General features: G+C 34.2%; 1 protein-coding gene and 1 non-coding gene across 2 annotated transcripts in view; both read left to right on the top strand.

Annotated features, from left to right (window-relative positions):
- The window catches only part of KLHL14 (kelch like family member 14), a 120938-nt gene that overhangs the window by 46943 nt on the left and 48159 nt on the right, over positions 1-25836 (top strand). The window lies entirely within an intron of this gene.
- On the top strand, positions 6995-7099 carry LOC126004906 (U6 spliceosomal RNA). Its single transcript, XR_007494126.1, has one exon. It is a non-coding gene; the product is annotated as a U6 spliceosomal RNA (small nuclear RNA).

Below are 25836 nucleotides of genomic sequence, written 5' to 3'. Positions count from 1 at the left end.
TTTTAAGTTTCTAGTTGTCATTTCTTTTGGTACAGGCTGGTATCCTTGGACAATTAATTAACAATCTATAAAATTTAAGTGCCTTTTATGTTTCTATCTACTCTATAATCTATTATTTATTGCTATATTTCTTAGACTGCTTTTTCTTTGTTTTCTTGTCCTCATTATTTCTATTTTACTCCACACAATTCTTTCTCTTTTCTTTCTCTCTCTTTTCTATCTCCATAAATGTGGAAAGGGTAGAAAAGATAGATTATACAGGTAGGTAGGTAGGTAAGTAGGTAGATAGGTAGGTAGGTAGGTAGGTAGGTAGGTAGGTAGGTAGGTAGGTAGGTAGATAGGTTGAAAGATGATAGATAGATAGATAGATAGATAGATAGATGATAGAAAGATAGATATATAGATATATAATAGAGAGATAGAAGATAGATAGATAGATAGATGATAGATAGATAGATAGATAGATAGATAGATAGATAGATAGATAGATAGATAGATAGATAGATAGATAGATAGATGATGATGATGATAGATAGATAGATAGATAGATAGATAGATAGATAGATAGATAGATAGATAGATAGATAGATAGATAGATAGATAGATAGATAGATAGATAGATGATAGATAGATAAATAGGAAAATCTTTTTTTTCTTTTCCCTGAGTAGAAGAGATTACTGGATGTTTACCCATCATGGAAACTTACTTCTAAGGTATTTAAATACAATGAAATTACTATAAAATCTTCATAAAATCTAGTTATAATTTACTTTTATCTCTATTCTCAATTTGTACATGATATATAAAAATAAAATATTTTAACAGATAATATTTGAAGAGTCGCTTCTTTTTTTTTTTTTTTTTAATGCATAATTTTTTTTTATTTAAACACCTTGATTACATACATGATTGTGTTTGGGTTTCAGTCATAAAAGGAACACCACCCATCACCAGTGCAACATTCCCATCACCCAAGTCCCAAATCTCCCTCCTCCCCACCCAACCCCCGCCTGTACCCTAAACAGGCTCTACATTTCCCTCATACATTCTCAATATTAGGACAGTTCAAAATGTAGTTATTTCTCTAACTAAACTCATCACTCTTTGTGGTGAGCTTCCTGAGGTGAGCTGGAACTTCCAGCTCTTTTCTCTTTTGTGTCTGAAAATTATTATTACCAGGGTGTCTTTCATTTTTCTTAAAACCCATAGATGAGTGAGACCATTCTGCGTTTTTCTCTCTCTCTCTGGAAGAGTCGCTTCTTTTTTCTCCCTCTTCCACCACCCCTTGCCTGTAACTTGAGACAGGCCTTTTATTTCTCTCACTCACTACCATTGTCATAGTAGTTGTCAGTGTAGTTATTTCTCTAACTGAACTCACCACTCTTTGTGGTAAGCTTTATATCATATGCAGACCTTCCAGCTCTTATCTCTATTGTCTCTGTGTATTATTACAATAATGTCTTTCTTTTTCTTAAAATCCATAGATGAGTGAGACTATTCTGTGTCTATCTCTCTCCCTCTGACTTATTTCACTCAGCATAATAGTTTCCATGTCCATCCATGTATAGGAAAATTTAATGACTTCATTTGTTTCTGAGGCTGCATAATAGTTTATTGTGTATATGTACCACAGTTTCTTTAGCTACTCATCTGTTACAGGGCATCTGGGTTGTTTCCAGATTTTGGCTATTGTAAATAGTGCTGCAATGAATAAAGGTGTGCATTTTTGTGTTGTGTTTTCTTTATTCATAGGTATATCCCAAGGAGTGGTATAGCTGGATTATATGGAAACTCAATTTCCAGTTTTTGAGGCATCTTCATATTGTTTTCCATAAAGGCTTGACTAGGTGGCATTCCCAGCAGCAGTGAATGAGAGTTTCTTTCTCCTCACATCCCCACCAGCACTGATTGTTCTTTTATTTTAATATCTTTATTTAAGCATCATGTTTGTAGTTAGGTTTACAAACATGTTTGTAGTTAGGTTTCAAGCATCACATCCTTTAATGCTGTATTTGCCTAGATTTTGGATTCTATTTTCTTTCAATCTTGTTTATAAATGGACAAATATTCATAATGAGCTCATCTCTTTTTGTAGCTCCTGCCAACTGCAGCCAAGAGCAACCAATACACCTTAGCAATATTGTTCTCCAACTTCTTCCCTTGTAGGCAGAAGTTCATTAAATAATTGATTATCTGTTCAAATAAAAGCAAACAACAGTTTAACCAAGTAGTAGCTTGCTAATCCTAATTTCCTTGCCATGAGCTACCAGTCTTTCTTGATACCAAAGTCTGCAATTAGACAGATTAGGTTAGACTAGATTAATAAAACATAATAATGATGCCCAAATATTATTGCCTTATATAAGTAAAATTAATTTTTCTTTATAGCATATTCCCTAGTAGGTTTAACTGTGGTATCTATTCCAAGACTTCTCATTCTAGTACTCATGTGAATAAAACCATTTAGCTTGGCACTGTTTCCATAACAAAGAAGTACAAGTTCTTATACTCTTTAAGCTTCTCCTATGAAATAATGCATTTTTTTTTGTTTTGGGCCACACCTGGCAGCGCTCAGGGGTTACTCCTGGCTCTGCATTCAGAAATCACTCTTGGCAGGCTCAGGGGACCATATGGGATGCCAGAAATCAAACCACCATCCCTCCTGAGTTGGCCACATACAAGGCAAACACCCTATCTCTGTGCTATCTCTCTAGTCCCATGAAATAATGAATTTTATTGGCAACAGCAAATTATGCCATCACACTCAATTTCAAAATAGGTGAAGTTCAATTCTCTAAAGATGTCTCTGGAAGTATTTATTTAATCGCTGATGATTACAGTCAGCCTGAAATTTAACAAATATGTTACTTCCTCTCCTATCACAAACCAAAGCTCCTTGCTCCTTCCATGAGCAGTATTGGCCAGAGGTAAATGATGTTTTGTATAAGTCTGTTTCTCCTGCATCCAGTGTCCTTAATTTTGGACTTGTGTTTAGTCACAGAAAATTTTATGCCTCTATACTAAAGAAATTTCTAAAAATACATGCAAAATATTTTAAAGCAATTTTTAAATTTATACTAGTCTTAAGCAATTTAATATATTTATGCTTAATAACTTTTACCATTCAACATATAATTTATGTTTATGTAATTTTAATTAATTTGTAAAGTATTATATACCTTTAATAGTTGTGCAAACATATGATTTATATTGATGATGTAAACCCATAGAACAAAGTGATTTGCAACATTACATTTAGAGAAATTCATTTAAAAAAGAAATCACTTTCAATTTATAATAAAAAATAAAAATATAATTGGGTGAATGATTATGATATGCAAATATCTCCATCAAAATAAAGGAGTAATTAAGAAAAAGTGCAAATGAGCAAACTGTTTATTTTCAGATCTGGGATATAACTACGGTGGAGTCAAGGAACCAAGTCCATATTTTATGAATTTCTGGCCAGTTACAATATTTAGTTTTGCATGTCATAAACCGAGTGCTCCACTGCTAAGAAAAGATCACTTCACATCTACATTTTATATTTATTTATTCTACTGCATTGTAATGGTGCAAGCATCATAGACAGAGAGTGGCTTGGAAACACGACTCAGGAGATACCTATTGGGCCTGACCATGTTCAGCTAGCAGTAGAGATGGTTTTGTGAAAGGGCAGTGCCGAGCAGACACTTTCTTACTTGAGAGTCTGGGTGTCAAAGCAAGCCAATGCTTCTTACAATGTGCTCTAATTACAATCCAAGTGACATGCCTCGTTTGGTGATTAAGTCTTAATTTCTTTTTAAAATTTAAGATTGATTCCAATTATTTAGCTAGAACAATAATCATTGTAAGTTTTAAAGACCAAAATCTTTCCCCATTTTTTGTTGAAAACTGCAAAGCACTTTCAGAAAACCCTACTGCTAAGGCAATGATGTATCACTTTCACTTTCATTATATGTTTTTAATCAGAGCGTGACTTCACACTAGACAAAGCAATGCTTTATGCATGGTCTCACTTGTTTTTGCTAAAATCTTTTGACATGATTAATTTTACTTCAATGCTTTTGTCTTGTTGTAATGGTAAGGACGATGGGTATAAACCAGGCAAAAATACATGCTTTTCTATTATAATGCCTCTGAGCATTAAAAATATCTTAGATGAAAGAGGGGGGAAAAATCACAGGAGACTGGTCCGACTGGAATTAAATTTCTTGCTACCTGAACACAGAGTACATGAGATTTAAAAAAAATGATTCAGTCATTGTTTTTAGTTTTATTTTTGGTATTTTATAGCAATTTATTCATCTGTATGATTAGATCTGAAAAGGAGAGGAAAGGTTGTAGCTCACAGATTTCTTGATCTCATTTGTCGCTTTGCAGAATTTACCTCTTTCATAATATTAAGGGACCAAAATATTAACCCATTCTATACTAGGTGTATCTCTGCTAGATCAAGGTAAAGCAGGTCATACATCTCCAGGAAGATAGCTGGCATTAGATAAATGTTGGCTTTCTGCTGAGACAGTTTCCCATTTTAAAGAATTGAATGCAATATCCTCTGTCCAAAGTCTAAAAGCCCACTAAAGAAAACAATAGACAATTTAACAAGTAAAACCCTCTTGTGAGCCTTCTCAAATTTCAATTCTACTACATTTACCTATTTTTCCTTAACAAATGATAAAAATTTCTTATATTACAAGAATATGACCTTTTAGTTTTCCTACATCTGTCTACTTAGTTTATTTAATACCAAATAAACCCTGTCACAATAAAAAGATCATCTGGCACCACCCAACAAAACTATGTAATGATGGAAATGTTCTGCATGGGCCAACGTGGCAGCCACTAGCCACACATGTTTATTGAGCACGTATTCTACCTAGTATAAGAAACTGATAATATTATTTTATTTTAATACATTTAAGTTTAAATAACCTCCTGTGATAAATGACTTTAGTATCAATAGCACAATTAGATAACAATGTCTTCACATTCAGCTGATTCAGATGTTTGCTACTGAATGCAACTGTTCGTCATTCTTTCCTTATCTTCTTTGAATGAAAGAAAGAATATAAGACCCCATAAAATAACTCCAAAGAAGTTGGATCCAAAGAACACTCAATGACCCACATGTGAGTCCTGTTCTAGGTACTGGAATTTTAATTTTGACAACTCATTTTCTCCTTCAACAAATCCCCACTCTCTTGTCTAGGTTACTTGGTGTATTAATTTCCCAGGACAGCCATCAAAGAGTACCACAACCTGGGTGGTTTAAAACAATAAATTTTATTCTTTCACAGCTCTTGGTGTTAGAGTTTAAATTTCAAGTGGTAGATTACTTGGCAGCATCCCTCCAATGCTCTTAAGGAGAATGTTTCTTTGCTTCTTCCTAGTTTCTGGCAGTTTGTAACCATCTTTGATATTTCTCATTTTGTATTTTTCATAATTATGATTTACTCCTTGTTTCTTGCCATCTTCTCTGAATTACTCTTCTTTGTGTTTCTAAATCTTCCTTTCCTTCTTTGATAGCAAGTTGTTTTCCTTCTTTTTAATTTTCTTTAGGACCCTCTCTAATGCAACATGACCTTGAATTAGCTTGATCAGATCTACAACGACCCTATTTCCAAATAAGGTTACATTTTGGAAATATAAAATGTAAAAATATTAATCACTATAGATTTGGTTATTAGACATTTTAAATATATTTTGAGGAACATACATGATTTAACTCCATACATGTAGCCAATGATATGCAAAAGAAAAACAGTTATTAAATAAAAATTCCAGGCACTTCCAACACTTTCTGATATTAGGTGGCCTTGATTGATAGTTTAGATACATAAATATAAGTACAGAAACAATGAGTAATTTGCACAAGATAATTTGCATAGATAGAGTCCAATATGTACCTGAGCAAGTAAGACTTCAGAAATGGCACTTTTATCTTTTTTTTTTGGTTTTAGTTTTGGGTCACACCGGTGCCGCTCAGGAGCCACCCGTGGCTCCACGCTCAGAAATCACTCCTGGTAGGCTCAGGGGACCACATGGGATGCCAGGACTCAAACCACCGTCCTTCTGCATACAAGGCAAACGCCCTACCTCCATGAGCATATTCTAAGAGCATTAAAGGTTAGGAAAATGTTGACAGGTTTCTTCAGCAGCTTTCTTTGTTTTGTTTTGTTTTGTTTTTCTCTCTCTTTCTTTCTTTCTTTCTCTTTCTTTCTTTCTTTCTTTCTTTCTTTCTTTCTTTCTTTCTTTCTTTCTTTCTTTCTTTCTTTCTTTCTTTCTTTCTTGTTTTGGGGCCACACCCAGCAGCACTCAGGGATTACTCCTGGCTCTGTGCCCAGAAGTCATTCCTGGCAGGTTCTGGGGACCATATGGGATGTCGGGGAATGAACTCGGGTCCGTCCCAGGTGATCTGCATGCAAGGCAAATGTCCTTTCACTGTGCTTTCACTCTGGCCCCATCTTCAGCAGCTTTCTATGCAAAAAAAAAAAAGTGTTCTTTGGGAAAAAATAATGTATATTAATATCCTAATAAACAAGTTTATTTTTTGAACCTTTCATTATCCCCATTGCCATTAATTGAAGGTTGAAGAAAGAATATTGCATCAGTTTATTTTTAGGTGAAATTACTTCATAATCAATGCTCTTCCCTTCTAGGCACTTTAAAACTACAGTCACTGCTTTATGTATCCACCTCCTCACTTACACAATTCAGAGCTGTAAGACCTATGTGCTGAGGTATGATTTCCTATACAGAAAAACGGGAAATTTATTTTTCTCAATTGTCTAGCTTAGCATTACTAATGATTCTAGTCTTTGGCAAACTGATAAATTTTAAATCTTTGTTTCCTGTTCATTCATACATTTGTTTGAAGTTTTTCATTATGGTAATCATTAGGTTTTCAAAATATCTATGCATAGACATTTCTTAGGATTAAATTATATCTTCCACTTTGAAGAACTCTAATTTAAAAAGATAATAATAGTGCTTGATTTGGTATCACATATACTAAGATTTGAATGATACAGAGAACATTAGAATAGCCCCTATGAGTAGATAACACAAATTTGTGAAGCATTTCATATTTTAATAATTTTTAAAAATAATAAAAATAAAAATATTATAAAGCATCTTTTTATTATTACTTTTGTCAAAATCTCAAGTCAACTGAGTAAAAATAAAAAATGTACATGAATGAGCTTATAAGCATAATGGTTACTTGTTTTCAGTTTCATTATTACATTTGCAAGAATGGATATCTTTTTATCATGCTTGTCACAAATACAAGTATATGGATTTCTGGGTCTAATTCAGAGAATAATTCCTAGTGATTCTCAATAATTTATATGTATCTCTAATGTCCAGTTCACTTGCTAATCTCGGCTTAGCCATTCTTTTTCATACCTTATTCCAGTTGATTTCAGCCCAGAATGGGAAAAATTTAATAGAAACTTCTACAAGATAAAAATAGACAAATGGCATTCCCAGTACTCTCATCTTGATGAAATCTTTGCCTTGCTGACCTTCGAAAATATTCTATGGTCCATATATTATTTTAAAAAATACATACTATTTCAGTTAATAAGCTTGGTTCCCTCTGCCAAATAAAACTGTATCATTTACAGATAGGAAAGCCAAGACCTGACTCCACCATGGTCTGAGGAAAGCCAAGGATGAGAGTTCAATTCCCTTTACAGCTCAGCTGGCTTCAATTAGAGGGAAAAATTTTTTTCCAAACCACAGGCTGCTCTTCAACCAGCTCCATATAAGTGTACATGAGGGTTTGTATGGAAACTCGTTGAAAGAGAGAATGGAACGCTAAAAATCTATTAACACTGCTGGAAAATAGCAGGACATTTATTCTACTGAAAGTAGGTTAGTAGCATCATCCTCGTACATGTTGCTTCCTTGAGCAGAACTGATGGGGTTGGGAGAGAATAGAACAGTGCCTTTTGAGGTCTTCTGAGTTTCATTTGTTATGTATATGTCTCTTGGATAGATGCAAATTCATGAATATAAATATACCTTCCAAAATATATCACTTCTATGACAACACTTCCTTTTAATAAACATACGTTGCTATTAGTTGTTGCTCCAACAATCTGAAAACTTTTTCTCATGCAGTCATATTGTAAACATTTGGGGCTTTGCAGCCATGATATTTGTTACAATGATCTCTATTTGAATGGTGGAGATAAAGGCTACTTTTTAAAGTTGTTAAAAAATAGTCTTTAGGGGGCCGGAGAGATAGTGTGGAGGTAAGGCGTTTGCCTTTCATGCAGGAGGTCATCGGTTTGAATCCTGACATCCCATGTGGTCCCCCGTGCCTGCCAGGAGCAATTTCTGAGCCTGGAGCCAGGAATAACCCCTGAGCACTGCCGGGTGCGACCCAAACCCCCCCCCCCAAAAATAGCCTTTAAGTTTAGTTTTTATTAACAGAAAATTGAATAATATATATTACATTTTTGTTTTATCCACACTAATAAGTATAACAAAATAATAATAAAATAGCAAATAAATAAATATAGCAAAACTAAATGTAAATTAAGGGAAATTTAAAACCAGTAAATTTCATAGAGATGAAATGAATAATATGAATAATACTGATGAATATTAATAATAATGTAAATGTGAATAACATGATGAAAATTTGCAAATTAATGTAATAATATCAATGCCCCTGAATGACACTGAGTGTGGTCCAAAGAACAAAAACAAAAGACAATGTCTGTGGATAAGGATGCAGCTAACTAGTTAGATTGATAAATTAATTTTGGGCCCGGAGAGATTGCACAGTGGTGTTTGCCTTGCAAGCAGCCGATCCAGGACCAAAGGTGGTTGGTTCGAATCCCGGTGTCTCATATGGTCCCCCGAGCCTGCCAGGAGCTATTTCTGAGCTGACAGCCAGGAGTAACCCCTGAGCACCACCGGGTGTGCCCCAAAAACCAAAAAATAAAAAATAAAATAAAATAAGATAAATTAATTTTGAAATTTTATATTCCAAAGAGTAATAAATATAGTGGACAACTGTGATGTTTCTCTGATTCTCAGTTTGGAAACATAGTACTGAGTTCTCATAACTCTGGAGTATAATAAAGGGCATTTTCCAATAAAAAAGAAGTAGGGATATAATAAAACCCAAATTTTACCAACCAAACTTAAAAAGGTGCCTGTTATGATAGTAGACGGGGTTGGTGGGGTGGCAAGTTTGAGACAGACTCTAGGAACATTGGTGGAGGGAGGTTGACACTGTTGGTGGGATAGCAAGCATTAGCAAGCATTGTATGTTTAAAACTTAACTATGAATACCTTTTAAATCATAATGTTTTAAATAAAAAATGTTAAAGGCTTTTAAAACTGAAAATTTGTAGCTATATTAATAGATACATAAATTTATATAGTAACTGAGAGCTTCCAGAGAGCATTATGGATTTCATGCATATTTATTGGATGAATTTATCCACAGAACTATTCTGGTGCCATTTCTATCTAGCCTACACAACTGCAAAGCATTTACCAGCCTTTTGTCTGTTGGGCCTTCCCCCCAGTCACATAAATAACCCTGTGGGATATATAGGCCAGGCATTATTATAACTATTTGACTTTTGAAAACTAAAATTCAGTGTAGCTAAGTGATTTATCAAGGATATGCAGCAATTGTTAAAGCGGTAACTCTACAAGTGGCTTCTGACCTAATTTAGTTCAATATATTTTTATTTATCTGTTTTATAAAATATTGTTTGGAATTTTTTTCATCTTAAACTGACTGTTTAAATCTTAAACTGATTGCTCTGTAGCTAATCTGATTTAACATGATATATATGCATATAGCAGCTGAATTAGAAAGGCATGTTACAAAACTTTTACTTCATTCAAGCCATATTGAATGAAAATAATTAGTTCCCTGTTTACAAATAATGAACGTAATAGTCTGCACAAATAATTTCATATACAAATTGGATAATATTGTTTAAGAAATAGAGAATGACAGGAATATGTGGTCAAAGCTAAGAACACCTCAAGGACCAGTCTATTACTTTCTCTGCCCCCTCCCTGACATAATTCCATCTGTAGGACTGAAAAACAAGTAGAGAGAGAAGATATTAGTTGGAACTACGGAGAACACATTATATAGGATCTTTATTCAAACAAAAAGGTGGCCTGCACTGATCCAGAAGAAAACTGGGGGAAAAAAAGAGCCTCCTCCCCTTGACATTCTTCCTTGCTTATCCCAGTCTTCTGAAAATGAAAATAAATCAGAGCACAGGGAGCTTCCTTTCGATCAGTAAGATCCAAGGAGATTCAGCCTAGACTGGATAAAGTATTTTCAATCAAAGAATCCCAATGTTCACTATTCAGAAAGTTGCCTTTTCCTCCACCTAACAGTGGTTAGAAAATGTCAACATAAAGATACATTTTCAAATGTTTGGAGCTATGATATGTGGTTTTATCCAAGCTCCTTACAATCAGAACTATTTTTTGTTTGCTTTGTTTTGTTTTGGGGCCACACCCGGTGACACTAAGGGTTTCTCCTGGCCATGCGCTCAGAAATCGCTCCTGGGGGACCATATGGGACGCAGGGTGATCGCAGGTCCTAGATCAGCGTGCGAGGCAGACACCCTACCGCTATTTTTTAACGGCTTTTTGCTTTTGCTTGTTTTTGTTTTACTGTCACTTCTCCCCCATCCACCCACCACCTTCAGTTTGGGGACATACCCAATAGTGTGCAGAGTTTACTCTTGGCTCTGTGCTCTGGTGGATTTAAGGAGTCCTTATGTGGTGCTGAAGATTTGAAACAGGGTGATAGCATGCAAGACATATATTCTTACTGGCTCCAACCAGAATTTTATATATAATAGTTTATATTTAAATATATTAAAATATATAATATATATTTGCCATACATTATATTATATACAATGTTAATATAATTTATTATTTATTTATTATTATTAATTTAGTTATTATTTCTTATACAACATAAATTATATTATTAAAGTATATTAAAATATATATATAAAATATTTCTGATCACATTTAATCTGGTTTTCACCAAGTAAACAAATTGAAGTAAAGGTATATAGTAAGGGGACAGTGACATGAGTCTCCTATCAGTTACATCTCAAATCTGTTACAGATTTTATCCTAGGCCTAGCCAGCACAGTAGACATGACTGTGGAAAGACATGTTTTTGGAAAAATAGATTACATTTCTTTCTTCCTGTAATTTTTCTTTACCACAGAACATCAAGAACAGTTTCCATGGTAGTTTTAAGCTTTGCACTCACTAATGATTATGAAGTGAAAAATTAGAGATTTGACTCTTCTTTATCAGAAAGCACATTTTATACTACTTAGTGAGAACTGAAATCACTGTTTCTATTGGGGACATTCTGGTGGGTTTGGTGAGTTCTTGAATTTCTTGATTACAGAGCATAATTTTTCTCTGTACCTTTTAGTTGTCCTAGGTTCTTGCTTTCTCATACCTTTATTATTTTTCCATTTATCATATCAGCTCAGACTCGAGACTCTGTTTCTGAAAAGGAAAAGCTACTGTTGCCACTGAGAGGAAGCAAAGGATGAATTATGGTACTGTGTGATGAATTGATGACACTGTATTCATTATACTCAAAACTACTGTAGCAGGATGTACTGCTATTAATTTATTATTAATCATTTTTATTATTAATTATTAATACTGCCCATTATTTTAAATTATTTTTAAAATAATAAGAAATATTACTCCTATTCACTCCTTTTTTGAATGTATCATGTTTTATAATTGTATTAATGATAAAGTTTCATGTATAAAATATTCCAACAGCACCCTCTCTACCAATATACCTTTCCCATATACCCAAACTGTACTAATGATTTGAAGACAGAGAATGACTATTAGTGGACCAAATTTATGAACCCACTAATATTAAATGTTTTACCATCTTTTACTACATAAAGATTTGAATATTGGTAACTTGAGGAATGCCAGTCAAGTTAAAAAAAAAAAGGAAAAGAGTTTGATTAGTCTTTTTTGTTTTGTTTTGTTTTGTTTTTGAGCAGTCACTCCTGGCTTTATGCTCAGAAATCACTCTGGCAGGCTCAGGGGACCATATGGGACGCTGGGATTTGAACCATCGTCCCTCTGCATGCAAAGCAAATACCCTGCCTCCATGCTATCTCTCCTGCCCCTTAATTAGGCTTTTAAAAACAATACGTGAAATTTGAAGAGAGGAACCCTTCCCTTAAATCAACAGAGAATAAGATAGAAATATAAATTGTATGTGAAACAAACCTAAACAAATGCCTAGTGGGTATAGGTGTCAATCATGATCAATTTTAAAGATTAATTTTAATAAAATTTTTGTTTGAAGTCATTTTTTTTCTTTCCTCCCTTTCATAAATAGCTCCATTTGGAAACTCTTAACCCTTATCTTTAAACTCTACACAATCTGGTGATGCATAGCACCAAGAGAGTCTGGCAGATAATTGCAAATTCTTCTGCCTCTCAAAAACTGCCCAAAGGTATGTGTATCTTTAGAGATTTTGTAAATGCCCAGATTTCCCTGGGACAGGACTTCAAATGCGGATTTTAAAGAACACATTAAAAAAAAAAAGGTCTACATCACTAATTATCAGGGAGACGCAAATCAAAACAACAATGAGCTATTACCTCATACCACAGACACTACAACATATCACAAAGAACATAAACCAGTTCTTTTTTTCTGTGCTGGCGTGAACGCAGGGAGAAAGGAATTCTCAATCACTGTTGATGAGAATGCAGAGTGGTACAACCATTTTTGGAAAACAATATGGATATTCCTCAAAAACCTAGAACGTGGACTCCATATGATCCAGCAATCCTACTCCTAAGGATAGACCCCCAGGAACACAAAAACACACACAAAAAAATATGCTTCTTTACTCCTATGTTCAGCACAGCACTATTTACAATACCCAGAATCTGGTAAAAAAAATAAATAAATCAGGTTCCTGACAACATATGAGTGGCTTAAAAAATTGTGATACATCTACACAATGGATTACTATGTAGCCATTAGGAAATACGAAATTATAAAATTTGCTTACATATAAATGGACATGGAAATTATTATGCTAAGTGAAATGAGTCAGAGGGGGCCAACGGTGATGGCACAGTAGTATAGTAGGGCATTTGCCTTGAACACAGCCAACCTTGGAAAGACTGTGTTTGACCCCTGGCATCCTATAAGGCCCCTGATCCTGCCAAGAGTGATTTCTGAGTGCAGAGCCAGGAGAAACCCCTGAGTGCCTCCAGGTGTGTCTCAAATCCTCACCCCAAAATTAATGAGTCAAAGGGAGAGAGATAGACATAGGATAATTTCACTCATTTGTGCGATTTAAAAAAAAAAAAGACAGTTTGGTAATAATATCCTGAGACAATAGCGAGAAAGGTCAGGGTGACCAGTCCATAGAAGAAAGCTTGACACAAAGAGCAGTGAGTGTAATTAGAGTAGAGAAGAGTCTACTATGACCCAACTACTATGATAGTTGGAACTGTACATTGTACACTCTGGATAGTAAGGGGATAAAGTGACATGCATGGCACCCCTTCATTAACAATAATGTAAACCATAGTCAAAAAGGAGAGAGAGAGAGAGAGAGAGAGAGAGAGAGAGAGAGAGAGAGAGAGAGAGAGAGAGAGAGAGAGAGAGAGAAACAAAATGCCTGCCCCAGAGATGGATGGGATTAGGGGCATGGGAGGGAAATGGGGGACTTTGATGGCTGGAAAGTTACAATGGTAAAGAGTGGTGTACATTCTATGATTGAAACCCAACTGTGCCAAATCGCCCTCCTCTTCACCCCACCCCTGCCTGTACTGTAGACAGGCTTTCTAGTTACCTCATTCATTCTCATTGTTAGGATAGTTCTCAATGTAGCTATTTCTCTAACCTCTAACTACACTCATCACTCTTTGTGATGAGCTTCATAAAGTGAGCTGGAGATTTGGTACATTGGAGATGGGAATGTTGCACTGGTGAAGGGGGTGTTCTTTACATGACTGAAACCCAACCATAATGTTTGTAATCAAGGTGTTTAAAATAAAGATATTAAAAAAAATAAAAATGAAACCCAACTGTGAACAATTTTGTAACCATGGTGTTTATATAAATGTGGATTTTTTCCACATTTTCTCTCTCCTGCTTACTAATGTTGTATAAATGTGCAGAGGAGCATAGTCTTGAGCATATTCTATTCAGTGTGGTTCAAAAGTTGCAGCCTTGGAGCACATGTGTTCTGTTTAGAGGAGGCATTAATTGTCCTGTATTTTCACTTTAAAACGGTGCCATTTCAACATTCTCTTATATTTTCCTTAACAATGGTCAGTGGAAAAAAGAAAACTTAAAAGCTTGTGCTTCCAAGGGAAAACTTTTTAAATAGGTGTAATGATAATTATTAAATATATAAGTAATTGCTCTTCATCTGGTATTAAAGTAAAAAAATGGTTTTACTTGATAATGACTTCTGGGCCAGTGAGAATCCATTCCCTACATCTAGATATTTTATCAAAACCAATGTCATATCTAAGTCACTGTACTCCAAAAGTATAGCTTAATATGGCACAATATACATGTATGTATATTATATACATAATATATGTTATTATAATATCTTCCATGGCATAACATACATATATATGTCTATCATATATAATATATATTATATATGATATCCCCCCTTGTGTTCCTTCCTTACAGTCTCATTTTATAGTGACTTAATTATGTTTTGTAAATTTCCTTTTCACCCTAAAATTCTTTCCAGAATGTATCACCTATTTCATTTAACTTGTTTCTTTCCCATCACATACGTGAAACCCTTCTGTTGTATTTTCCTCCTGAACATCTCCACTTGGCCTTAAAATCACTTACTTAAAACATTGATTTTGTTGTTCTCTACTGCAGTAAATAACTTCATTTCTCCAACCTTAAAACTTTAGTGCCATCTCTGCTCCACCTTTTCCTCTAATTTTGCCAATGACTTTTGTCATTATTTTCTTCCATATTGAATTAAATAACTTTTTAATTTATATTTACATTTACAATCTCTAGCATGAAGACTACATGAAAATAAGGCCAGACTAAAAAAATTTAGTTTCCCAGTATGACTTCTTTTTTTTTTTTTTTTGGTTTTTGGTTTTTGGTTTTTGGGCCACACCCGGCAGTGCTCAGGGGTTACTCCTGGCTGTCTGCTCAGAAATAGCTCCTGGCAGGCACGGGGGCCATATGGGACACCGGGATTTGAACCAACCACCTTTGGTCCTGGATCAGTTGCTTGCAAGGCAAACACCATTGTGCTATCTCTCTGGGCCCCCAGTATGACTTCTAATATCTATGTCTCAGTTTCACTTTATGCTGTTTCCAAACTACATGCAAATCCCTGAAACTGTTTTGACTCCTAGACCATTGCTTATGCTTTTCTTTCTCTCTGAAATGCTACTCAATTCAATGTAATTCTAAATATGATTGTCTAGTATTTGCTCTATTTCAAACTTTAGTATGAAATTTAGGATACAAATACAACTTATCCCATATTGTTAAGTCTCTATAATTTCACACGAAACAAAAATGAGTCAATTTTATATGGTATTATAGGGTTATAAAAGTAGGTAAGGTATACTTAGGGAAAAAAATACTGTTATGTACCCTCTTGTTCATGCATTTCCTGCTGACTAAGAGCCAGAGTGACCTACCTCTAACACATGATTGTTGCCTATGTGTTGTCATCATTACATTATACTAATAAAAAGAAAAAGTGCATATAGTCACAATGATGAGAGTAATATCAGTTCAACCTGATATTTGAATAGTTATTTATGAGTTACAGACATTTCTTAGTTTTAGAATAAGGGGCAAGTTTCTTAAATGAATTCTTTTCTATGGATTGTTTATAAACTGCCAATTATTGTTTCTTAAAAACAAATACTACGTTACCTATTTAAAACAGATTTTTCCATCATATTATAGCATCATTAATGTAAATTTCATAAAGCCAGTGGATCATTTTTAACCAAAGTTTATGAAAATTAGACTGTTCCAATTTTATTAAAGTTTCTATTTTCTGTAAAGGTACACAAAGATTAAAATAGTGTGAAGCTTTTATAACTATAAAATATTAAGATTATTTTTAAAATCTTTTAAAAAGATTATTTTAAAACTTTGACTAAAATATGCATGTAATTTAAGAATGATATTTTGTATAAAAATATGCTCTCAGCTAAAATATCAGTGAATTTTACTAAAAAATATATTCAAATAATTTTTACTCAGCAAAATACTATATATCCACCTAATCTGCTTTTAGATGGTATTGTTTTGGTATTGAGGCTTACATTATGGACTCTCTTGCTAAACAAACAAGCAAAGCACCTCCATAAATTCTACATGGGTAAACGCTCTTTTCTTTCAAATTTAAGTCTTGGAAAATAATTATGCATACCTCACAGAAGAATCTAACATAAATCCTTGTAAATGTGATGCATTTTTATTGTTCCAGACAAAAGATAATAAAGTGAACAAAAGTAGAATATGATTGTGTCTCAAACTTTGGAAATTTGTAGACTAGGAAACTGCTCAAAGGTGGATTGAGATCAAGTATAAAAGGTCAGGTAAAAAACATTTAGTTCTTATTCTATAATCAGTGGGGAGTCACCAAAAAAAATCATTAAATGGGGAAGTAACATAATTAAATTTGTGTTTTAAAAGCTAATTTAGGGGGAAGTGGAAAGGGAGAAATCGAAATCAGGGTAAACATTTATTGCATAACTCAGTCAGGAGATAATAAGGACCTGATTTACAGCAATGGGTATGAAAACAATAAAGGAGTAGCAAAATTAAACTCATTTCAGAGTTGAATATCATTACATAATGCTGGAACCAAGATAGTAAGAGACTAACTAGCTTAGTTGACCAAACTCAGTTAATGTCTTTGATTAAACGAGAAAACTAAGAAGCATTGGCCATTTAAAAGAGGATAGAATAAATTTAGTCTTAAATATGTTGAGTTTATTTGTCTATCTCCATCACATGACACCCAGATTTGTATCTGGGACACTGTAGATATCTAATAAGTATTTGGTGAATATATAATTGTAGAAAAGATTATAGACTGAGACCAAATTGTAAGGTGCATTCTCCAGAAAGGACTGAAAATATTGTTCTAGATGAAAGAGGAAAAAGATTAGAAATACAAAGTCAGAAGTCAGTATGTAAGTAATTGCTATCAATCAGATCAGAAAAGGAAAAAAGAAAATGAAACATAATATAGCTCTAAGAATATAGAATCTTGTGTGACCAATGCCTAGCTGAAAATAGGTTTCAACAATAAATAAATATTTTTGATTACAGAAATAAAAACTAAACAACAAATTTTCATGAGTATTAAAGAGAAAAATAGGAAACATGAAAGACATAACCTCTTCCAGGTAATCATGAGAAATTTCTTCCCCTTGGTTTTCTCACTTCAACATTTTTCTTCTCAGTCCAATTTATTTATCTAAATCCCTCTTCAAATTTCAGTTGTAATAGTTTTTTTTTTAAGATTACACATACTATATAGTCAGAGGTATAGTACATCAGGAAGGGAGCATGCCTTGCTTTCAGCAGACCTAGTTTCAATCCCTCGTACTCCGTAGCCCTACCAGGGGTGATCCCTGAGCCAGGACTAAGCCCAACGTGGGCCTGCAGGATGTGCCCCTGAAAGATAAACAAAACAAAACAAAACAAAACAAAATATGCCTTCATAGACTCAAAGAGGCCAAATAGAATTAAAGTATTTAGTACATTCACCTCAGTTGTGTGACATCTACCCTACATCACATTAAAGATTTTGGAACTATTGATTCAACATCTTGTCCATCCTAATGTAATTGGAAGAAGAAAACATTTCCCTCTGAGCCGGCCTTGGTTTTATGGGTTTACTTAGAATAGTAACAAGACCAGTTAGAAAAATAAGAATACATTAATAGTTCAAAATTAATCACAAAGGTCTTAGGAATCTTTATATAAAAGGGCTGTATCCACAAAATTAATATTTGAAAAATTAAAAATTATAATGAAAAATATTAAAACTATATACCAGACCAAATAACCAATAAAACAGCCATTGGCTAAAATGACTCTCTAAATATTAATTATGTAAACTAAAATGATAAATTTGGTTGCTAAAATTCAAATGAAAATAAAACTTCACAACTTATAAAAATTTAATCTTATTCCTAACTACACATTGACACAAACATATTTTCCTCTACACACAAAATATTTTTTTTATAATTTTCACTTTGACCAAAGTGGCTTACATATCTTTCACAGTAATATTTTAGGTACATATCAACATTGAATCAGGGGAATTCCCATCACCAAAGTCGTACTCCCTCCACCCTCATTCCCATCTTGCATCCCATATCCCCCATCCACACCCACCGGGCTGCTAGTATAAGTGGTCCCCTCTCACACAAAATATTTCTAAAATGTATAAAGTAAATCAAAAGTTTCTTATAGCTGATATGGTAAATTTATTTACACTGTTACTGCACTTTGGCCTTTCTTCATGATAAAATAAATAGCCAAAGAACAGGCTGAAAGGAGGAAAAACAGGAATAATATACAATCAAAAAAATGGTCATTTAATAAGGATGAAATGACTTTTAAATACAGTTATTACTTATATTATTATTATGGTATAATAAACCATATTTCTTGATTAATAAAAAGTAAAATAAAAATTAAATTTTAAAGTTTCCTTAAAATTTCCTTAAAATTCTAAATGTAGGATGAATGTAGTTTTTTTAAAATGAGAACATATAATTAGTGCCTTATTTCTGAATCACTATGACATTCTTTAGTAATTTCATATATTTTATAGATTTTCCAGCTGAAGATGCACCAATAGGCCCTTTTTTTTTTGGTCTCTTTATTATCTAGCAGAAATAAATTTACCAGCTGTTTCTGTCAGCCCAAAGGTTTGAAAATTATTTCTTCCACAAAGATCATACTGATTTGCTACAGTCATCTTTGACTATTAAGGATTCAGAAAGTTAACTGCTACTTGAGATGAGGAGCTATAATTCATAAAAGTTTTAGGTTAATATGACAAGATAAAATAGAAGATTTGGCAAAACTACTTAATCAAAAAAGGATCACTCTCAATTTAAATACATCTGCTTTTTTTTTAATTTGAGGAGAGCAGTTTAAAAGAGGAAGAAGACATTTATTCTTGTAACTTCACAAAAGTATGTCTTAACAAAAACTACTTTAAAAAGTGAAATTTAACAAACAGTAAAAAATGTTAAAAGTATGTTTAAAATAATATCTGTAGTCAAAATGTCTGCATATTTGTAAAAATCTGAGAGCACTTTAAGGTATGAAAGATTTTTGTATATTCTTCCTAAAGGATAAATATTTGCTTCTTAATTTAAAGAAATTAACTATTTGCCACCAGTGTGGACCAAAACACAAAAAACACTGTTACTTGCTAGAAAATCTTAGGGGTTAGTGTGATGGCACAGCAATAGGGCCTTTGCCTTGTATGATCTGGGATGGACCTGGGTTCGATCCCCAGCATCCCATACGGTCCCCCAGGCCTGCCAGTAGCAATTTCTGAGTACAGAGCCAGGAGTAACCCTTTAGCGCCACCAGGTGTGGCCCAAAAATCAAACCAAGCAAAGCAAAACAAAACAAAAAAGAATACAAAAAGAAATTAAATTTAATCATTTATAAATGTTCAACTCTGTGTAACTGATGTTTCCTAAAAAGAAAACCAAATCAATTTCTTAACCATTTATATGCCAATATATAGAAATATAAGTCAATATTGATTATGCATCAAAGTTGATTTCAGACAAAAGGGCAGCAGTAAATTCTAGTTAATTACATGTCTGCCACAGAAATGCCACAGGACAATTGTAGATCTATCAAATTATTAGAAAAACCTAACCTTAAAAAATTTCTTTAGCAATATCAGCACAAGATAACCCTCTAAGTATTTGTCTGAATAATTTTATTAGAAAAAACAAATTACATTAAAGAGAAAATAAATCACATGTATTTCTTTCAGCAGTTAGATATGAGTTCAGATGAAGTTCATATTTCCGTCACTAGCCAGAGTCAGAAATGGATTTGGATCAACTCAAATATTTGAACTTTATTTAGGAAGAATTTAGTAAAGAAAACTATTCATATCTTTCTCCAAGTCAGTATGATTAAACCAACTATGAACACCATAATTTTAAAGAATTCATTCTTTTACTGTTAACAGTTTCCTCGTTGTTTTTGTTGGCCTTTCTTAGAACCCGTTATCTGAGAATATTCTTGATGCTTTTTCGGGGTGGGGGGGGGGGCAAGCAAAGAACAGTGTACACCATCTAGTGGCTTAGTTCAGAATTGCAGTGTTTCAAGAAAGACGATTTTAAAGAACATACACATGAGCGTCTGCGGCCATAGCAATTAACAGATTGAGTTTTCTCAGCATTTCTCCAAGAGCTAGAGGACTGCGGAACGCTAAAGTGGTTGCCATGAATTCCAGGGGGAAGCCCTCACAGCACATAAAAGAATCAATCTAGGAAGTTAATTTAAATAGCCACAGTTAAAAATGCTCCTTTGTCTACTCCATATCTATAATTACTCAGCTTTAATGATAACTTTTTACTTGCCTGCCTAGTACCAAAATTAATATTACTGTCTTAACACTTTGTGACATGAAATGAGCGACTTGGGTGAAAGAGGGATTAGATTCCATTTGTGATCATATGCTGAGTGAATTGCTTCTCTAAATCATCAACCAAAGCTGTGGTTTGCCTGTCTGTGAACTCCTAGAATCAGTTAGCTACTGCAAGTAGTTAGTAAATCCACAGTTGAAAGGCATCTTCTCTGTAAACTGAGTGTAGTAATGCCTCTATGTACACTGTAACTATTAATACACTTGAAATTAACTAATAAATCCAAATAATAATTTGCTGGGTTTTTATTAACAAATATTTGCATATCACTCTTATCTAGAAAAGTGGATAATCTCTGTACTTGTGCAGATATATAATAAATAAAAAATATATTTTTAAGAAATATAGGTGGTCTGAGTTCAGCAGTTCCATTTTAAAGTTGTGTTCTAATGAAATAGTCATTCACATGTGTCAGGATATTCCTTCACTGCTGTTTATAATAGAGGTGAGTTGGAACCAAACATCTCTTTACAAGTAGGGATTGTTGGATGCATTGCAGTTACTCCGTCCCCAAAAATAACACTGCATACTACTGTGAAAATTATTGAACATCTATATTTATTGAAACGAAAATAGCTTGACATATAGTTACAGATGAAGAAAGCAAATGAGAAAATAAATCCATAGAAGCTTAGTTTCTTTTTATGGATTTATGAGTACCCAAAGAAAAATTTAAAAAAAAGTTTTATCTTGAGAAATAAATTTTATTGAGCAAAAAAAAATAGGGGGGGATAAGGAGTCAAGAATACCACTAAAAATTTTATCCTGAACAAAAGTGGAAGGATCAAGTTTATATTGATTTAAGTGGAAAACTTATTTTGGGAACATGCTGGAAGTTTGTTTGGATGAAGATTAAGAGATTGACATTAGGTGGGGCCCAGGAGATAGCATGGAGGTAGGGCATTTGCCTTGCATGCAGAAAGACAGTGTTTCAAATCCCAGCATCCCATATGCTCCCCAGAGCCTGCCAGGTACAATTTCTGAGCTTAGAGTTAGGAGTAACCCCTGAGTGCTGCCAGGTGTGACAAGAAAACCCAACCTCCTTCCCCCCACCCCCCAAAGAGATCGACATTAGGAGATTTGATGTCCAGGTGAAACTACTGATTTTTTTTAAAAATTATGTAGCAGGAGATCACAAAGCAGTGATTATGAATGGAGTTGAGGAAAAAATGGAAATACATGGCCATGCCAAGCTAACAGACTGAGAAGAGGAGAAACACCAGCATGGAGTCACAAGAAGGAGCAACAACTTCTCTGCCAGTGGGATCCAGAGAGGTTGAGATCCCAGGTGAAGGACTCTTGTGGAAGAGATGGGCATGGATTATGTAGACGGGCCCATAAATCTCAGGAGATGAGCTCTGGGAAATGACACTGGCTCTAGGTGTACTCGTGAAACGATGAAACTAAAAGTGGAAGAGGAAAGCTTTAAGTAAAAATAGAAGGAAGGGGACAGAGAGATAGTACATCGGGTGGGGATCTTGCCGTGCACACATTAGACGTGGGTTGCCTATGCATCCCAGGAGTCATTTCTGGGTGCAGAATAGCAACGATGAGTGTGTCCCCAAACAAACAAAAACAACAACAAATGAAAACAGGCTGGAGTACAGTGTGCAGGTAGCTTGCTTGTAACCCAAGTAGGAACACGCTGAGCTAAGAGTAAACCCTGAGCAGTGCTTGTGTGGCCAGGAAAAAAAAAAAAGACACCAAAAATATATATTTTTTAAAGGAAAAGAAAAGTCAAACTTTGAATAAAGTCGACTCTTGAGAAACCTTTTTATGTAACAAAAAAGGGGTTCAGTAGGAAAAAATGAATTAATTTAAGGTTTTTTGGAGGGATGTCTTTGAGTCATACTTGGGGTTATTCCTGGCTCTGTTCTCAGCTATCACTCCTGGCCTTTGGGGGCACCATATGGGATGCTGAGAATTGAACCTAAATTAGCTGTGTGAAAGGCAAACACCTACCCATTGTACTATCGCTCTGGCACAAGAAATATTTTTGAAGGGTCAATATAACAGCCTGTTTCTCCACTGATAGAGATCTAATATGAGAAGAAATTTAATGATATGGAGCATGATAAAATAGCTGGGGAATAAATCCTTTCATAGTTGAAAAAGAATCTTAGTCCCTAGCACAAAAATCTAAAGTTTAATCACCTATCCATATTTATTAACAAAAGAAAAAACAGATTGGAATTATCCAAAAAAAAGTGATTGATAGGTATGCTACCATATGTGTGGGTTTTTTTTTAATGCTTCCATTTTCTTTAAAAATAGATTATTGCCTAAATTAAAATGAAAGAGATATTAGACATTGAGATGAGAAAAAAAAGGCAAGAAATAGACATTTGGGACAATAATAAGAAAACTTTTTTTGTAAAGGCTAGGTTAGTAGAAAAATTTTTAATTTTTCAAACCTTTAGGACTCCATCTTGACTTCAGTTTTTTTTTTTTTTTTTTCAAAAAAATAGAGCAAAAAAATGTGTCTATAAAGTAAACTGATGAGTGTAACGCTTTAATAAAATTTTATTTACAAAAATAAGTGGTGGGCAGATTTGGTCACTGAACCATAGTTTGCTGATTCTGATCTAGAAGTATGAAATCCTGAATAGTGTGAAGAAACAGTAGGAATTTCAGGCAACAATAACATAAACTTGAAAAGATATCTAGTTATATCATGAACTGAAGATCTCCAGTTATATCAAATTATAGGTCCTGACTTGAAAATAGGTTTGATTTTATTTTTCAAATCTGAAATTTAGAAAAAGAGCAAGACAATTGGAATGTATGCCAAGAAATTATTACAAAGATAAGTATTAAAATTTGAGCTGATTCAAGAGGAAGAAAAGATACAAGAGCAATGGAGGATGAGAAAATTAATAGATTTGGTCATAGTTACCACACTCAGTCATTACTACTAGATGCTCAAGTTAGATTTCTCAGGACTCAATATTCTATCACTATTTTGTAGAGTAATAAGAATTTGTCAGTATAAATGAAAAAAAAAAAAAGAACCAAACTTGAGTTGGTTGTAGAACTCAGTCTTACAATAACACTTATTTTCTCAGTGCTTTCCCCTCACCTCTTTCCTTTTATTATACAAAATGTTCTATCCTATTCCTCCATAAATATATCATGAAGATAAAAATGCATATATATGTATTGCTTTGTGTTAGTTAATGCTTTTCTTCATTTCTCATTTCATGTCTGAACATGTTTAGATTTTTAGTATTATTATTAATATTTGTTAGTATTAATTTTTGTTACTATTATTCTTTGTTAATTTTATTGTTTATTGTTGTACTTATGAGCCTTACGATGATGCCTTTTAGCTTTAACATAAGCATATGCAAGTGATGAATGCAAGTGTGAGGCCATCAAAAATGAAATGTATTAACAGTATTTGGAGACCCCAAGGAAGCTACTATACCTGGAATATCAACGTTGTGAAGAGTAGCAAGAAAGGTCAAAATGTGGCCAATATTTGCCTGTCTCAAATACAGGCAAAGAATGGGGGAGGAGGGAGATGGGGGGGGGGATTGGTGATGGGAAGGTTGCACTGGTGAAGAGGGTTTCTTTTTTGATAAGTGAAACCCAACTACTAATATGTTTGTAATCATGGTGCATATATATATATATAATTGTTTTGGGGGCTACACCCAGTGACCTCAGAAATTGCTCCTGGTTTAGGGGGCCAATATGGGATGCCAGAGATCAAACTGAAGTCTGCCCTGGGACAGCAGCTTGCAAGGCAAGAGCCTTACCACTACACTACAGCTCCGGCCCAAATAAACATATTATTAAAAAGTTAAATATCCCATTGGGATTTTTAAATATCAGCTATTATTAGTACTATATCTGCTTAAAAATTGTGGCCAATACTGAAGTTATATGATCCTTATAGATCATTCTGAAAATTTAACAAATAATTCTAAGGCTAAATCACATGAAGGAAAGGACTGTATAGAAGTAACTATCCTGCTCTGAGTTGGATTGTAGGGTGATTATTAGGAATGCTTTGTGGCAATAAAACCACAAATAAAATAAAAGAACAGAAATGTGGTAAGAGGCCCAGGAAAGAAAGGAAATTGATGGCCATTTCACCAGAGGGCAGGTTTGCACTGTCCTTAGCAATCACTCAGAAATAATTTTCAAAATCTTACCAGGATTTTTTTCTCTAGAAGTGCTAGATGTGTCATGGCCTCCATAAGCTTCTTCCTCACTCAACCCTGCATTTCCATTGCCCCATACTCAAGACCAGAAAGGTATCTACTTATCAGCTCTCAATAGTATTTACTTATCATTAGCCCTTTTGCAAGGCCTGGCTGCATCATAGGACCATCTCAAGACAACTACTTACTATATCCAGCACTTTCCAGGCTTTCTCATCCAGGGCACTATGAAGAACTCAACTGATAGCTAGAAAGAGCAGCAGGATAAGAGATTGTTGTTAGTTTATAAAAGATATACAAAGCAACCTAAGAAGACACTGGAAGGGAAAAATGGATAAGAATAAGGACCCCATATCACTACCCAGCCAAGCCAAGCTCCAGCAGTGACTTCCAGATTTGGGTTTTTTGGTAATTGGACTTGTCCAGCAATGTTAAAGTGAAACTGTCAGAATCGTGCACAATACAAAGCCATTGATCAAACCTGGGCTTCCCTCACACAAGGCATGCTTCCAGCCCTTTAAGCTATCTTCTCAGCCCACCTATATTTCTTTAACATAAAACTCTTATATCACTGTATTCCTCTTTTCAAATGACCTCCTACAAGTAATAAGTATCTACATTACTCTTTTATTGAGTCTGCAAATCTCCTAAGGGATAAAAAGAGAAATAATATCCAGTTCTCTAGCAAACCCTCTGACAGAAGTGTTGGACTTCAGTGGATACCTGGGATAGATTTACATATGATTCCTGCCAGAAAAAATTGGGAGTCCATGCTTCTATCATATAAAAATGTTCCTCAAGAGTCCAGGAGCTGTCTTTAATAAACACATATATTCTCTTTTATTGTTTGTTTTGTTTTGTTTTGGGGGATCACATCTGATAGCACTGGGGGTAATCACATCT

Source organism: Suncus etruscus, chromosome 3, assembly GCF_024139225.1.
Source record: "Suncus etruscus isolate mSunEtr1 chromosome 3, mSunEtr1.pri.cur, whole genome shotgun sequence".
Lineage (NCBI taxonomy): Eukaryota > Metazoa > Chordata > Mammalia > Eulipotyphla > Soricidae > Suncus > Suncus etruscus.
This window is presented reverse-complemented; position numbering and strand designations above follow the sequence as displayed.